This window comes from Eptesicus fuscus, chromosome 20, assembly GCF_027574615.1.
Source record: "Eptesicus fuscus isolate TK198812 chromosome 20, DD_ASM_mEF_20220401, whole genome shotgun sequence".
NCBI classification, from domain to species: Eukaryota; Metazoa; Chordata; class Mammalia; order Chiroptera; family Vespertilionidae; genus Eptesicus; species Eptesicus fuscus.
This window is the reverse complement of record NC_072492.1, coordinates 44,644,059-44,658,104: the sequence shown is the minus strand read 5'-3', so window position 1 is coordinate 44,658,104 and position 14,046 is coordinate 44,644,059. Positions and strand designations below refer to the sequence as shown.

The window sequence follows — 14,046 nt, the reverse complement described above, 5'->3', positions numbered from 1 at the left end:
AGAATCGAACCTGGGACCCTTCAGTCTGCAGGCCAATGCTCTATCCACTAAACCAAACCGGCTAGGGCTCTCTTACAGTTTTTTAAAGCTCATTCTTTTAAAGTTTTATTTCATCAAGTTGGACTTAGCTTCCAGGGTGTTGCTTTATGGATGTACCACTATATTTTGAAATCCCCAGTGTCAGTAATATGTCATAGAGATAAAAATGCCCACTCGGGAATCCCAAAACAAAGCAAACAAACACGTAAGAAAAAGTTGGAAAAATTTCCATCATTTTATTGTCTCTGTTTTTATATTTATAGGAAGGAAAAGCTAAGAACTAAGAACTTGAGGTGGTTTTAAGGCCATTTATTCATAGGATCCACTCTCAAAGACCTATAATATAGGTTCTTTTTTATTTAAAGCCCTCACCTATTTTGCAAAAAAAAAAAAAAAAAAAAAAAAAAGGTATCATTTTGTTAGAAAACAGTAATACAGAAAAATTGCTATAGAAAGAATGTTCTCCCTCCATAATTTTATCATGCTTTAAGATAAAGCCTTACTAGCCCAGCTAGCATAGCTCAGTGCTTGAGCGTCATCCTATGAACCAGGAGGTCATGGTTTGATTCCTGGTCAGGGCACATATCTGGGTTGTGGGCTCAATCCCTAGTAGGGGGCATGCAGGAGGCAGCCGATCAATGATTCTGTCTCATCACTGATGTTTCTATCTCTCTCTCCCTCTCTTTTCCTTTCTGCAATCAATAAAAATATATATTAAAAAAAATAAAGCCTTACTAGCAGAGCACCCTCTTCCCCAACGTGCATCCTAAATTGGTGTGTTCATGTACAAGAATTTTCTCTCCTTCAGCTTGCAAGGGAAATCAGTGACTTAAGAGATAGAATGGAATTAAGAACTGAATTCCACTTTTATACTAAGAACATTATACTGTCCTCTGTAGACAATGCAAATGCTTAGAGCATAAACTAATTTACTATTAAATAGTAACAGAAAGTTGCCCACCATTGCCCTTGACAGTTATCTTGAGGACAAATTCACAGTGTGTGGCTTTACGTCGGACTCACTTTTCCATTCTTATTCCATTCTTAACTCGCCTGTTCCATTCAGTATTACTTTACAGCACACCACGCACTCTTTTCCTAACTTTGCCCGGAGTTGGCACCAAGCGAGTGGAAATGAAAATATCTTTCACGTCAGTCTGTCTTGCCTCACAACATTCTCGAGCTGTTTTCCCCATTTTGGCATTTCAAGGGCAGTTCTGTCCTCCTAAGGCTGACTGGGTTTCCAAGGAAGAGGGGCCTGTGGAGTTGATCATTCAAGAAAGAAAAAGAGAGAATGGAATTCACCTGTGCTGACCAGGTGACAGAAGAGGACACTCCAAGGTCAAATAATAGATAGTTCAAAAGTTCATCTTACCGTTTGTTTGATAGAAAACCCAGACAGAAATGCCCTTCGCCCCAGAAAATTGTTCTTATGGGGTTTAAGTTTGCATCTTGAGGTTATTTTTATAGCATCTCTGTTGGTTTTTGATTGCCATAAATAGAGAGAAAAAAAGCCAACAAACCACTAAGTTGAGAAACTGGAATGATAATTTGAGCAGAGTGATGAGTGGGTAGGGTATGGAATAAAAATGCAGTTCTTCATATAGAAAAATGTCCTGTTTCAGAAAAACAAAGCTTTTGTGGTTCTAAAAAAAAAAAGTCATTTCAGCACTGCTTGCTTATTCAACTTAGCAGTTCAGGTGTAGCAATTCTAATTCCTCAAATGTCTAATGCACTCTCAATTGAACAGAAAAATATGTAATTAGGTGGGTATAATTTACTTGGAATGAAATTAGGTTCCACTTCAATTTATCTTCTGTGTCCATTGTAGTGTGGAAAATGCTAGTTTTTTAATAGTCTTAAGAAAAAAAAATGAGGTTTCCTTGTATTAGGACCTAATACAATTGCATTCATGCTGGAAAATAATATGCACAGCGTTTCAATGGAGACTTTTAGAAAAGACCTATATCTCACTCACAGAACATTTTGATTCCTATAGAAAATCAGGTGATATTTCTCCTCTTTCTGTTGACAGGTAACTCTCTGATAGAAGGGCAGCCAAGGAAAGCTACCGCAATGCCCCATCACTACACCTCAGCTGAGAGCTAGAGAATTAAGTGTACTGGGATTCCCCCCAGAAAAAGGAAACTTTCTCTAATACTATACAAACATGCCATAAAATAGTAACTCAAAATAACCTGTGTCTTAGACAGATGAGAGTTATCAAGCCCTGATCTAAAAGAAAAATAATACTCAGACTGCAGGACTACTCCGTGCCAGGCTGTATGCTACACATGTCCCTTGTACTATGTCATTACATTCTCATAACTACACTATGAAATAATTACCATCATTTATTTCCATTTAACAGATGAGGAAACTGAGGCTGAGAGATGTTCACTTATTTCCCCAATCAAACAAGCCATTATGTGTTGGAATTGTGATTTGAATCTACATTTGAAAACCACTTTATTGCCCTGGATCCTCCAGGCTACAGGCGATACTCTTTTTTTTTTTTTTTGGTTTTTAAAAAAATATGTATTTTTATTGATTTCAGGAAGGAAGGGAAAGGAAGAGAGAGATAGAAACATCAAGGGTGAGAGAGAATCATTGATTGGCTGCCTCCTGCACGCCCCCTACTGGGGATCGAGCCTCCAACCCTGGCAGGTATGTAAAGGTAATTCAATTTTAAATTCCTTACTGTCTTATATGTCCAAAAGGAAAGAAAGATAGTTGGTTATTTTTTTAAAGTTAAATTTAAGAGCCAGGATCACATAAATTCTATGTTTGGGGAGTTCCTTCTTCTCAATGTCCTGAGCCTCTGATCGGTGGTTTCACTAGTTTCCAGATAGGTAAATGAAATCCACATTTTTGTCTCTAGGCATACAAGTGCCATCTAGTGGTAAAAGCGGGCCACCACAGGAATGAAATCCTCTTTATAGAAAACATTTACTTGTTTATTTTTCACTTGCTATTTATAATGATTACAAGTTAATCAAAATGGGCCGTGTTGTAACTGGATCGAAAAATAATGTTGTAGTCTAAAACAAGATTATTTGATCATTGGCTTAAGAAAATGTGGGATCAGATAAAAATGGATTATAGACATAGGGCTTATTAAACATGAAACATTTGAAAATGTCACATCAGGAACTTAACATCAAATTGTACTTTGGAATGAACCTTAAAGCAACGTTTATTGACGTTTTTAGAGACCGTTGAGAGGTGTAAATGAGGAAGAGGCTGAAATCCTGAAGGTAACAGTATTCCACCAGAATCCTCTCTTCTTCCTCTTTACCTAACTCCTACTTAGCCTTCAGACCTTAATATAGATGTGACTTCCTCTGGACAACGTCCCTCCACCTCTCAGGTCTGTATTAGAGGGATCACTTATGTCCTCCTGCAAACTGTGGTCTCCAGGATGCTACTGACCCACCCCATTGTCACTTCATTACAGTCTAAACTCCTTAGCAGCTGGTACCATGTCTGTTTTATTTACTTCTAGAGGCCTGGTGCATCTCATGCACCAGTGGGGTCCCTTGGCATGGCCTGTGGGGATCGGGCCATGAGCCCTGTGTTGGGCGCCTGTGGGTCAACTGAGTGGTGCTCCCACTGTGGGAGCACACTGACCACCAGGGGGCAGCTCCTGCATTGAGGGTCTGCCCCCTGGTGGTCAGTGTGCATCATAGTGACCAGTCGACAGGTCACTCAGGCTTTTATATATATACTAGAGCCCTGGTGCACAAAAATTGTGCACTTGCGGGGGGGGGGGGCGCCCTCAGCCTGGCCTGTGCCCTCTCGCAGTTCAGGAGCCCTCAGGGGATGTACGACTGACGGCTTAGGCCCGCTCCCCACGGGGAACTGGCCTAAGCTGGCAGTTGGACAGCCTTAGTGCTGCCGCAAAGGCGGGAGAGGCCCCTGCCACCTCTTCTGTGCTCGCCAGTTGTGAGCCTGGCTTCTGGCTGAGCGGCGCTCCCCCTATGGGAGCGCACTGACCACCATGGGGCGGCTCCTGCGTCGCGGTCTGCCCCCTGGTGATCAGTGCGCATCATAGCAACTGGTTGCTCCACCGTTCAATTTGCATATTAGCCTTTTATTATATAGGATAGATTGTATCCTAATGTTTACATACAAGTTGGTGCAAAAGTAGGTTTTCAGTTGTTGGTATGGGAAATAATACAATCCTATATAATAAAACCCTAATGTGCAAATTGACCAAACAGCGGAACGATTGGCGGAACGACTGGTCACTGTGATGCGCACTGACCAACAGGGGGCAGATGCTCCATGCAGGAGCTTCTCCCTGGTGATCAGTGTGCTCACACAGGGGGAGTGCTGCTCAGCCAGAAGCAGGGCTCACGGCTGGCGAGTGCAGCGGTGGTGGTGGGAGCCTTGCCCGCCTCCGCTGCAGGCAGGTGGTAAGAAGCAAGGGGTCCTGGACTGCGAGCGGCCCTGACTGCAAGAGGGATGTGACTGCCGGCTTAGTCCTGATCCCTGGGGTAATCGGGCTTAAGCTGGCAGGTGGACATCCCCCGAGGGGTCCCAGACTATGAGAGAGTGCAGGCCGGGCAGAGGGACCCCCAAGTGTACGAATTTCGTGCACCAGGCCTCTACTAATTAATAAATAATAATACGAGAAGAATGTTTCCTTGCTTTTTCCAGCGTCTAGAGGCCACCTGAATTCCTTCCTCCACCTTCATAGCCAGCAATGGTGTGTTGAGTTCTCACATAACATTACTCTCTCTCTTTTCTCATCCCCTCTGCTACTTTTAAGGACCCTTGTAATTACACTGGTTATCGATTTCAGAGAGGAAGGGAGAGGGAGATAGAAACATCAATGATGAGAGAGAATCATTAATCAGCTGCCATGTGCCCTGACCTGGAATGATACTGTGACCTCCTGGTTCATATGTCAATGCTCAACCACTGAGCCACTGCAACAGGGCATGTAATCCTCTTTTTCTATGTAAGGTAACAGCCACAGGTTCCAGGGACCAGGTTGCGGACATCGTTGGGTGCACCAAGGTCATGATTCTGCCTATTGTAGAGGAATCGTGAAATCTATGGGGAATACTGGCAAAAGGACCCCCCAAATGAAAGGAAGGGGCAGGTGCTGTGGGCACAGTTTTTCAAACGCGCGTGTTAGAGGTATCACTACAAACTACCTATATATATTACTAACTCACATTGATCTTGTCAGACACTAAAGCCCCTGGGTGTTTTTTACATGGTTAAACCAGGATCCCTCCTATTTTGTACTTCTGCCGTTTTATTTTTCAATTTGAACAAATGGAGGGATTGTCACATGTTTCTATTAAATGTTGCTTTAAATTTTAGCTTAGAGTTTCAAATATTCACACAATATTGTTTCCAGGTTCAGTTCTCCGTCATATTTTCTCTGCTATATGGGCTTTTTTTTTTTTTTCAACCTCTGATTTGACCAGAATGATCATTATGACCTCACCTATATAATTTATGAAAAATGATAAACAAAAATTTGGCTGCGATTATCCAACTAACGTTGAATTTATCTAATTAAAACTATATCGAGCTCTTATTTTAGACTCCTATCCACAAATATCATGAGAGACTGGCTTACATGTTTTGCTGAAATTAATTTATATCATGACTACACAACTTCCATTTCAATCCGAAGATAAAAATTTTCAAAAAGGAAGCGTATTATACTTATCTTTAGGTAGTTTGGTTCTTAGTGACCACCAAACTTTCTTATACCTAACTGTTCGCAACATATAGTTCATGATGTACTCTGGAATTTCACTCCTCCGTTTCAAAGTTTTTAGTGTCTACTTTCTACACAATTTTGAAAAGCAGGCGATCGATCCTCCATCTTTTTCATATTTTACAGTTTCTCTGAACTTAGCAATGGGTCTGAGGTTACCTGTAAACAGCCGTGGGATGTAATTTGTGCCTGGAACCCATGAACTTCCTTGAAACAGATAGGTGTTTGCTTACTGTCTCCTCACCTATCTCGAGTTTCAGTTCTCTTTCTATGCTGTTTCACCTTTACTCCTTTAAGGTCCACTTTCCTTTCTGAGTAGGGGAAGAACACACGAATAGTCTAGTCCCTTTTTTAACCTTTTCCTTATACCTTAGACCAACTGATAATTTCGCGTTTCTAAAAACCTATGCAGGCTTACTTCCCTTTGCCTCCTAATCTATTCTCCAAGTGGTTAAATCAATTTCCCCGTCGTTTCCTCTGGAAGGTACCAGGTAATTCTAGCCCTCAATGATTTCCCTACATTCCTTTCTAGTCTGCACCACATAGTTTAACGGGGAAAGAAATATTATCTTCCATGTGATACTCTTAATCATTTCTTTTTTGGTCTCTCAGAATAACTGTTGATTTGTTTACCTTTTTTTCTTCCGCTGCAAAGTTAGGGTTCTTGCTGAGCACTCAATACCAGGCACTCAATTTACTCTTGTTGGTTGCCTGAGTTTTTAAACATCAAATTTGGCAAGATATTCTTCAAATATTAATCTCTGTGAATACTTTTTCTGTTTAGAGAAACACAAAGAATATAATACTTGAAATTCTTTTAAATGTAATGAAAACAACAATATTATTAGTAGTAATAAAAGCCAAACTAAAAGTACCTTCGGAAGTCATTCCCTTCTCCAACCCTCCACAAATTATTAATTAAAGATTTCCTTAGGCAATTTAATAACAACCTCAGCCACATCTGAGACGGTAGTTTGGAATTCTACGGTTAAAGATGTGCGATGCTTTCCTACTTTCTCAGTTAAGAATGTGTTTCTTTGTCTTGCCCTGTTCTCGAAAAAGGTACCAATTTGAAATTATACCTAATTTAAACCCTGAATTGAGAAAGCACATCACTCTCTTGGCACTTTATGGTTAGCCTGTGGAAATAATAATAGCATTTCATAGTAATAGATTTTTAAAAATGGTATATGGAATTTTCAATGTACTGATCATGTACTGATGCAAAATAATGTACTGATAAGACATCAGAAAAAAATTGCCCTAACAATCTAGAAATTTTGTTCTTAATTTTGGCTAAAAAAAAAAAAATCCATGTAAGAAATCCATTAAATAAGGTTTTGGTTGCTAGCAAGAACAAATAGAATCTATTGTTCACCGGCAGGAGGTTATGGTGTAGGTTGGTGTTTAGGTTAGCAAGCCTGACTCTCTTTCTTTTTATGAAGACTGTCAAAATTTTGGCTCACCATTTAGGCAACTTGTTACATCTCAATGTATGACTTCTATGATCTATGTATTCCCATGTGACTTATTTGTCTAAGAATCTACTAATGAGGTCTGGGGATTTAGGTTGCCACCATGACAACCAAGCAGAACGGCTTGTTTGCTATTTCCTAGATACAGAAGCTCAGAAAGTAACATCTTCCCTGCAGATGGTAACTATGGAAATGTAGGTTAAGATTATGTGGCTAAATTGTTTACAGGGTACACGCAATCTGATAAGCATCCCACGCAGAGAGAGAAAAGTATGTCATGGACAATGCATTACACTGTGTAGTCTGTTTATTAAAAGGTCTTTCTCAGTATCCTGTTATGTAATTCCCATAACCACATTATCATTATAATTTTGTTGCTCATTCCATAAGAAGAATTTAATATTTTCCCTTTCTTTTTTTTAAATTTCTTTATTGATTAAGGTATTACATATGTGTCCTCATCCCTCCATTAACCTCCCTACCCTCCCCCACAATCATGCCCTCACCCCCCTGGTTCCCTTTCTTTTTTAAGGTAGATTTTGTTAGGCAAATGGACATTTAGTGGGGATAATAATGACAACAGTATTAACATATTCTTGTATTTGTGGTGTGTGTTTTTTTAAATATATATATTTTATTGCTTTCAGAGAAGAAGGGAGAGGAAGAGAGAGATAGAAACATCAATGATGAGAGAGAATCATAGCTGGGGCCTGCAACCCAGGCTTGTGCCCTGACTGGGAATTGAAACATGACCTCCTGGTTCATAGGTTGATGCACAAGCACTGAGCCACGCCGGCTAGCTTATGTATTTTCTCATCAGTAGTACTATCGACAACATTTGCCCCACACAATGATGCATAAAAATCTGTACACTTCAATTGGTATCAGAAGAAAGCTCTTAATCCCACACTACTTACAATTTAATTGAAGAGACGGTGTATAGGTCACATGATATGAAAAAGATGGTAGCATGTGTGCAGTTGAAAGTGAGATAGTTTTGTCTTGGGGGTGAGAGTTTTACAGAACAATTGGGTTTCAGTCATGTTATCTTGAAGCACTAGTGTAGTGGTCGGCAAACTGCAGCTCGCGAGTCACATGTGGCTCTTAGGCCCCTTGAGTGTGGCTCTTCCACAAAATACCATGGCCTGGGTGAGTCTATTTTGAAGAAGTGGCATTAGAAGAAGTTTAAGTTTAAAAAATTTGGCTCTCAAAAGAAATTCCAATCGTTGTACTGTTGATATTTGGCTCTGTTGACTAATGAGTTTGCCGACCACTGGGCTAGTGGAAGCAGAAACAGACAGAATGAATGACAGAGACCATCACAAGGACAAGAAACTCAGGAAACAAAAGCCTTGAATAATGGTAGAAAGGATGAGTCAACTTCTGACGTTAAATCGGGTTAAGGCTACTACTAGTCAGAAGTATAATTGGAGAGTTGGGGTGAATGGTATAATTCAGTAAGACTTTTTTTACCAAGCTTATCTTTGATCTATATTTAATTGCCCACAAGGCCAAGGCCATTAAGAGTGCATTCTCTTTGGATAGTCAATAGTGTGGAGATAACGGAATATGGGGCCAGGTAGGTGCTTGGGGCAGCGAGGGGGCCACCCTGTAGAGTGCATGGTTTTCCCACCACTTTGCTGGGCATCTGAAACTGGTGCGGAATGGTATTGAATGTAAATGGTGGTTGAAAAATGTAAATAAATAAATAAAGTGTAAAAGAAAAAGCATTCTTCTGAATTTGTAACTAAACAGCTTTAGCTATTTCAAGAGAAAAATAGATCATAAATAATTTCTGTTACCTGCCTTCTTCAGTATTCGGGTGCAGTTTCTAGGATAGTCCATTTCCCTTCCCCAACTCCCAATGCCCGATTTTTAGTCATTATGGATTCTGCTAAACCTTTTTGAATTTCCTATTTAATCCATATTTGGTAGAATAAATAAAACTTGATTCCTGAAAGGGTTAAAGAGAATAAAATGGGGCAGAGAAAAACTTACTGTGCTTAGCAAATATCTTGCAGAAAGCTTGCAGCCTTGAGCACCGCATAGCCCGGATAACCACTAGCCATCTGACACTGGGAGGAACCAAGGACGGACCGGACCCCTATGTCAGCAGAGCGGCTTACAGCCAGCAAAAGTTAATAAAAACCTCTCTCTCCCTGTTCTCTTGGCTGATGCCTTTCTCGGTCTCAGCCCACCTGCACCCAGGTGCCTGGAATAAAATCTCTTTTGATGCCTTACGGCCTCATGTCATAGGTGCGCGACCCCGGACCATCCGGACCTTTCAATTCCTTTGTTTTTTAAATTTTTAAATAGAGCTTAGCATTGCAACTGTTGGGGAGATCTGGCTTAAATTTGAGCAGAAAAGCGAAGATGCGTTTTTAAAAAATGCACGATGTGCATAGGATTGACAGAATTAAGAAAATTTTTCTTTAAATTAAGTTAAACTCCCCAAAGTAAAGAACTGTGCAAAGAAATGTGACCATACAACTCAGCTGGTGTTGCTCAGTGGTTAAGCATGGACCCATGAACCAAGAGTTCAACCCTGTCAGGACACATACCCCGTTGTGGCTGGATCCCCAGTCGGGGACGTGCAGGAGGCAGCCCATCAACGTCTCTCTCTCATCGATGTTTCTATCTCTCTCTAAAACGAATCAAAACGTATTTAAAAAAAAAAAATTCTACACATTTATATTTATACCAAAAAAAAAAAAAAACAAAAGAAAGAAACGTGACCATACGGAAAGTTAGAGAAAAGAATTTGTGATGCTAGTGTTGTGAGCTTTTCTTTACGGTCATTTTTTTTTTTTTTTTTTTTACTACCACGTAGGCCCCTTTATAAACACCGGTTTATATTTTCAGCAAAAGAAACTGTCTCTCAAAGATACCATCGGTGCCCAGCTGGCGTGGCTCAGTGGTTGAGCCTCGACCTATGAACCAGATCACCCTTGGATTCAGGGCACCTGGAGGGCACAGGCCCATGTTGGGGACTCAATCCCCAGCAGGGGGCGTGCAGGAGGCAGCCCATCAATGATTCTCTCTCATCATTGATGTTTTCTCTCTCTCTCCCTCTCCTTTCCTCTCTGAAATCAATAAAAAGTATATATATATATTTTTAAAAAGATACCACTTGCCTCAGGCCATTTTTTAAAAATTCAGAATCTGCCCCTTTCCCAGACTCTCACGAGGGCACTGCAGAAACTCAAAGCGTCCTCCACGGCCAGGTGTCCCAGGGGCCGAGGAAGCAGGACCACGAGGTCACTGCACCCCATCGCTGCGGCAAAGGAGGGACTGCGGAGGAGGGAAGGGACCTGCAGTCCAGGGAGGGGACCGGCCCGACGTCGCGGGGACACAGAAGAAAAGGACGGATTCTTACAACTCGCTGCGACCCGGGAGGCCGCCGCGGGCAGGGCCGCCGGGCAAGGTCACCCGGGTGGGGACTCGCACCCGAGCTCCGGACTTCCAGCCGCTTGTCTGGCCCGCGCCTCCCGGGGCAGCGCGGGGAGGGCTCCGCTGCGCAGTCTCGCGACGCGGGACTCCCGGGCCTCCGCAGCCCGGCGGGCGGGCGCGCGGGATCCTGGTCTCCCGGCGCCCCGCTCGCCCCGCCCCCCGGCGCGCGCCCCTCGCGGAAGCTCCGCCCACCCCGCCTGCGCCCCGGCGCGCGCCCCTCGCGGACGCTCCGCCCACCCCGCCTGCGCCCCGGCGCGCGCCACGCACGCGGCGGGGACGCGCGCGCGGGGGGGACGCGCCTTCACGCACTTCTCGGAGCGCGGTCTGCACACCCGGAGCGCGTCCCGGCCTGACTGCGCTGCGGCTCCGGCCCGGGCCCTGAAGTGAGGACGGCGCCGAGGGCTGCGGCGGCGTTGGAGGCTCCCCGACCCGGGGAAACCGCCCGCCGCTGGGGGAGGAGAGGGTCGAGCCGGGCGGCCGGAGGCGGCCGTTGAGGGGCTGGCTGGGGAGCGGAGCAGGATGCGGGCGGGCGTGCGGGCGGGCCGGGGATGAGGTGGAGGTGGAGGTGGAGGCGGCGGGGGTGGGAGGGAGGCCGCTCCCCAGCGCGCGGGAAGCGCGGTTTGCTCCTCCCTGGGCGTGAGTGTGCGGCTGCTTGGGGTGCTGAGGAGGCCCCCCGCCCGGCACCCCGGACCCGAGGCCGGGCTGGGCTGGGGGGCGACCGCCAGGGTGCGTCTGGTTGGACGGGGTCGTTTCTTTCCTCGGGGTGGTCGTGGGCGGTGGGAAATGTTGTCCATCACCCCCCCCCACCCCGCCCCCGCGCGCCCCCGCACAGCCGCCGCAGTAGCTTCGCTTACTCCTGACTCCTCGGGGCGCGCTCGCTCCTCCTCGCCGCGCGTGTGGAAGGGCGGTGGGTGGGCGAAAGGCGCACAGCTCGTGACACGATTTGGGGGGGAAAAGACACCCTGTTTCCTCACCCGCAAAGAAAAGCCCCGGGCGTGGACACAGTGTTTCGGCCTGTGTGCGAGTCAAGCGGGCGGGAGGCCCGGAGCTCCCCGGGTGGGGCGGTTCAGCAGCCCCGGGAGGGCTCGTCCTGAGCTCGGAGGCTTAGGTGTGCGTGTACATAAGTCTCCCATGGAGACGATCCGGTCCCCCGGGCATCAGGGACGTTCGGCAGGAACGGAAGGGGAGGCTTAGCAGTCTAGGGTGGACTCCCGACCCGGAGCCAGGCTGAGTCTTTATCTCCTTTAATCCCGAGGGCAACCCTGTGCGGTTGGAGGTGTTATTCTAGTTGTGGAAAACGGGGCTCAGAGAGGTTAAGTCACCTATGAAAGGTCTCAGCCAGAAAGAAATAAAAAATGAAGGTAGAGCTGAGATCTCAACCCAGGGATGCCAGACGCTCAATTCTGGCGCTTTTCTTATTTTGTGTCTGGGCCCAAAGAGCGATATTTCCTATCTTTAGGGAAGACTCCATGCAAGAGAATAGTAGGGTAATTAGGGCCCTTGGGGTGTTCGGGTAAAACCGAACTAACAAGGCGTGTATCCTTGAATACGTGCTGTTTAAAATGTATTTTCCTTTAAAAGGGGTCGAGTGTAGGGAAACCTTACACTCGGGATAAAAGCAGATTTATTGGTACATTCCACGATTCTTTGGATATCTTATTTCCCGGGTACTCACCTATGTGCCAAGAGTACCATAGAATCTCTGCCCTTGAGTTTAATTGGGAAGATGAGCTTATAAAAGAGTTCTGTAATACTCGACCAAACGTGGCAATCTGCATGAGTGTGTGAATTAACTGGGTTACAACAGTTTTAAGCAGAAGCTTTTAGGAGCCATTAAGCAAAGGTGTTGGATAGCTTATCATTGTACCATTGATGGCGTCGCTGTTTTCCCATTCAGCAAGAAATGCTGTCCTAAACTTTAGGTTACAATTTAACCGTTAAATCATTTTAACAGTGAGTATTTTGCTGTGTTATTATACTGCCTTTAGCAAATGTTCAAATAGTAGAGAAGAGAGCATTTATAATTTATCTCCTGTTAAGTTAAAAGGCTTGATTTTTTTTTTTTTTTTTTTGGTAGTGCTTTTATTTCATCAGTTGAAAAGCCTGTGTGGGCAGGATTTCTTTCAAGTTATCTGCCAAGTATGTGCTTAACCTCTTCTTCCAAAAAATAAATGTTAAAAGTACAGAGTGGGCAAAAGTAGGCTTACAGTTGTTTGTATGGAAAAATCATGCAGTGATACTACCACAGGAGTCAACGCTTGTTTTGTGTAGTCACAGCTGTAACCCGACTTCTGCCGCACCCTGTACAGTTAACACCAGGTTCCATGCATTTACGCTTTTGTGGCTCCGGGTTCTAATGAACACAGTCTTCCGTTTAGGCTGAAATACTAGTAGCACTTTGTTGAAATGTATAACATTACATTAGGCACATTAGCTGTAGATGGGTGGGTGGGGAAGGAGGGATGGTGGGGCATTTTGGAAATTTCCAGTAGCTTCAGTATTCTCAGTGAAGTAGAAATCAGCTTGTCATCCAAAGGTAATTGGGGGGGCGAGAGCGGGGGGGAGAGGGGGGCGGGTGGACGCTTTTTGAAGGTTTGGGGCTTTGGGAGAGTGAATGGATTAGTGAAATAGATGATTGCCAGGCAATTAACCAGTCAGGCTGAGGTATGAAAAGCCCCGTAGAGGAAATAATGGGGTGCTATATGTGGGTACACAAAATAGTGTGTCTTAATTTGATTTTGCACGCTAGGTATTCCACAACTTATTTCCATTGCCCATCTGTACAGTGTGGTATGGAGCATGCACCTGCAATCCTTTGCCCTAATTCACTTTGTGCCTCTGCCATATTGCAGGTGTCCTTGTTCTTTATGCAAGTTAAGCTTTTTTGGGAGCCTAGCTTTTCCATTTTTTTTTTCTCTGCCTGGAATTTCCATTCCAGTCTGTTCCAAGCTCTTTCCCCCAGTTGCACTTATCACATTATATTACATTTTATCTATCTGTAAAGTCAGTGATAGTGTCTAACTTATTTTTCGTCATTATGTTGAGTGTTAAATGAATGTGCCACTTTTTCTTATTCCTTTAATCTATATCAGGGGTCAGTAGACCCCCCTTTTCTGTAAAGAGCCACATAGTAAATATTGTAGGTTTTGCAGACCATCTGGCCTGTGTTTCAGTTACCTAACTCTGGTGTTGGAGCACAAAGCAGTCATAGACAATACCGAAACAAATGAGCATGGCTGTGTTCCAGAAACACTTTATTTGAATTTCATGTAATTTTTACATCTCACAGGATATTATTCTTTGATTCCCCGACCCCCCAATCATTAAAAATGGGGGGAA

The 14,046-nt window shown here is 44.2% G+C and overlaps 1 protein-coding gene across 1 annotated transcript in view; it reads left to right on the top strand.

Annotated features, from left to right (window-relative positions):
* The first annotated feature begins 11,011 nt into the window (after nt 1–11,011).
* The window catches only part of ABCA5 (ATP binding cassette subfamily A member 5), a 57,411-nt gene continuing 54,376 nt past the window's right edge, over nt 11,012–14,046 (top strand). Inside the window, exon 1 of the mRNA XM_028132292.2 lies at nt 11,012–11,090. The gene's annotated coding sequence lies outside the window, so the exon portion shown is untranslated. The remainder of the gene's footprint in view (nt 11,091–14,046) is intronic.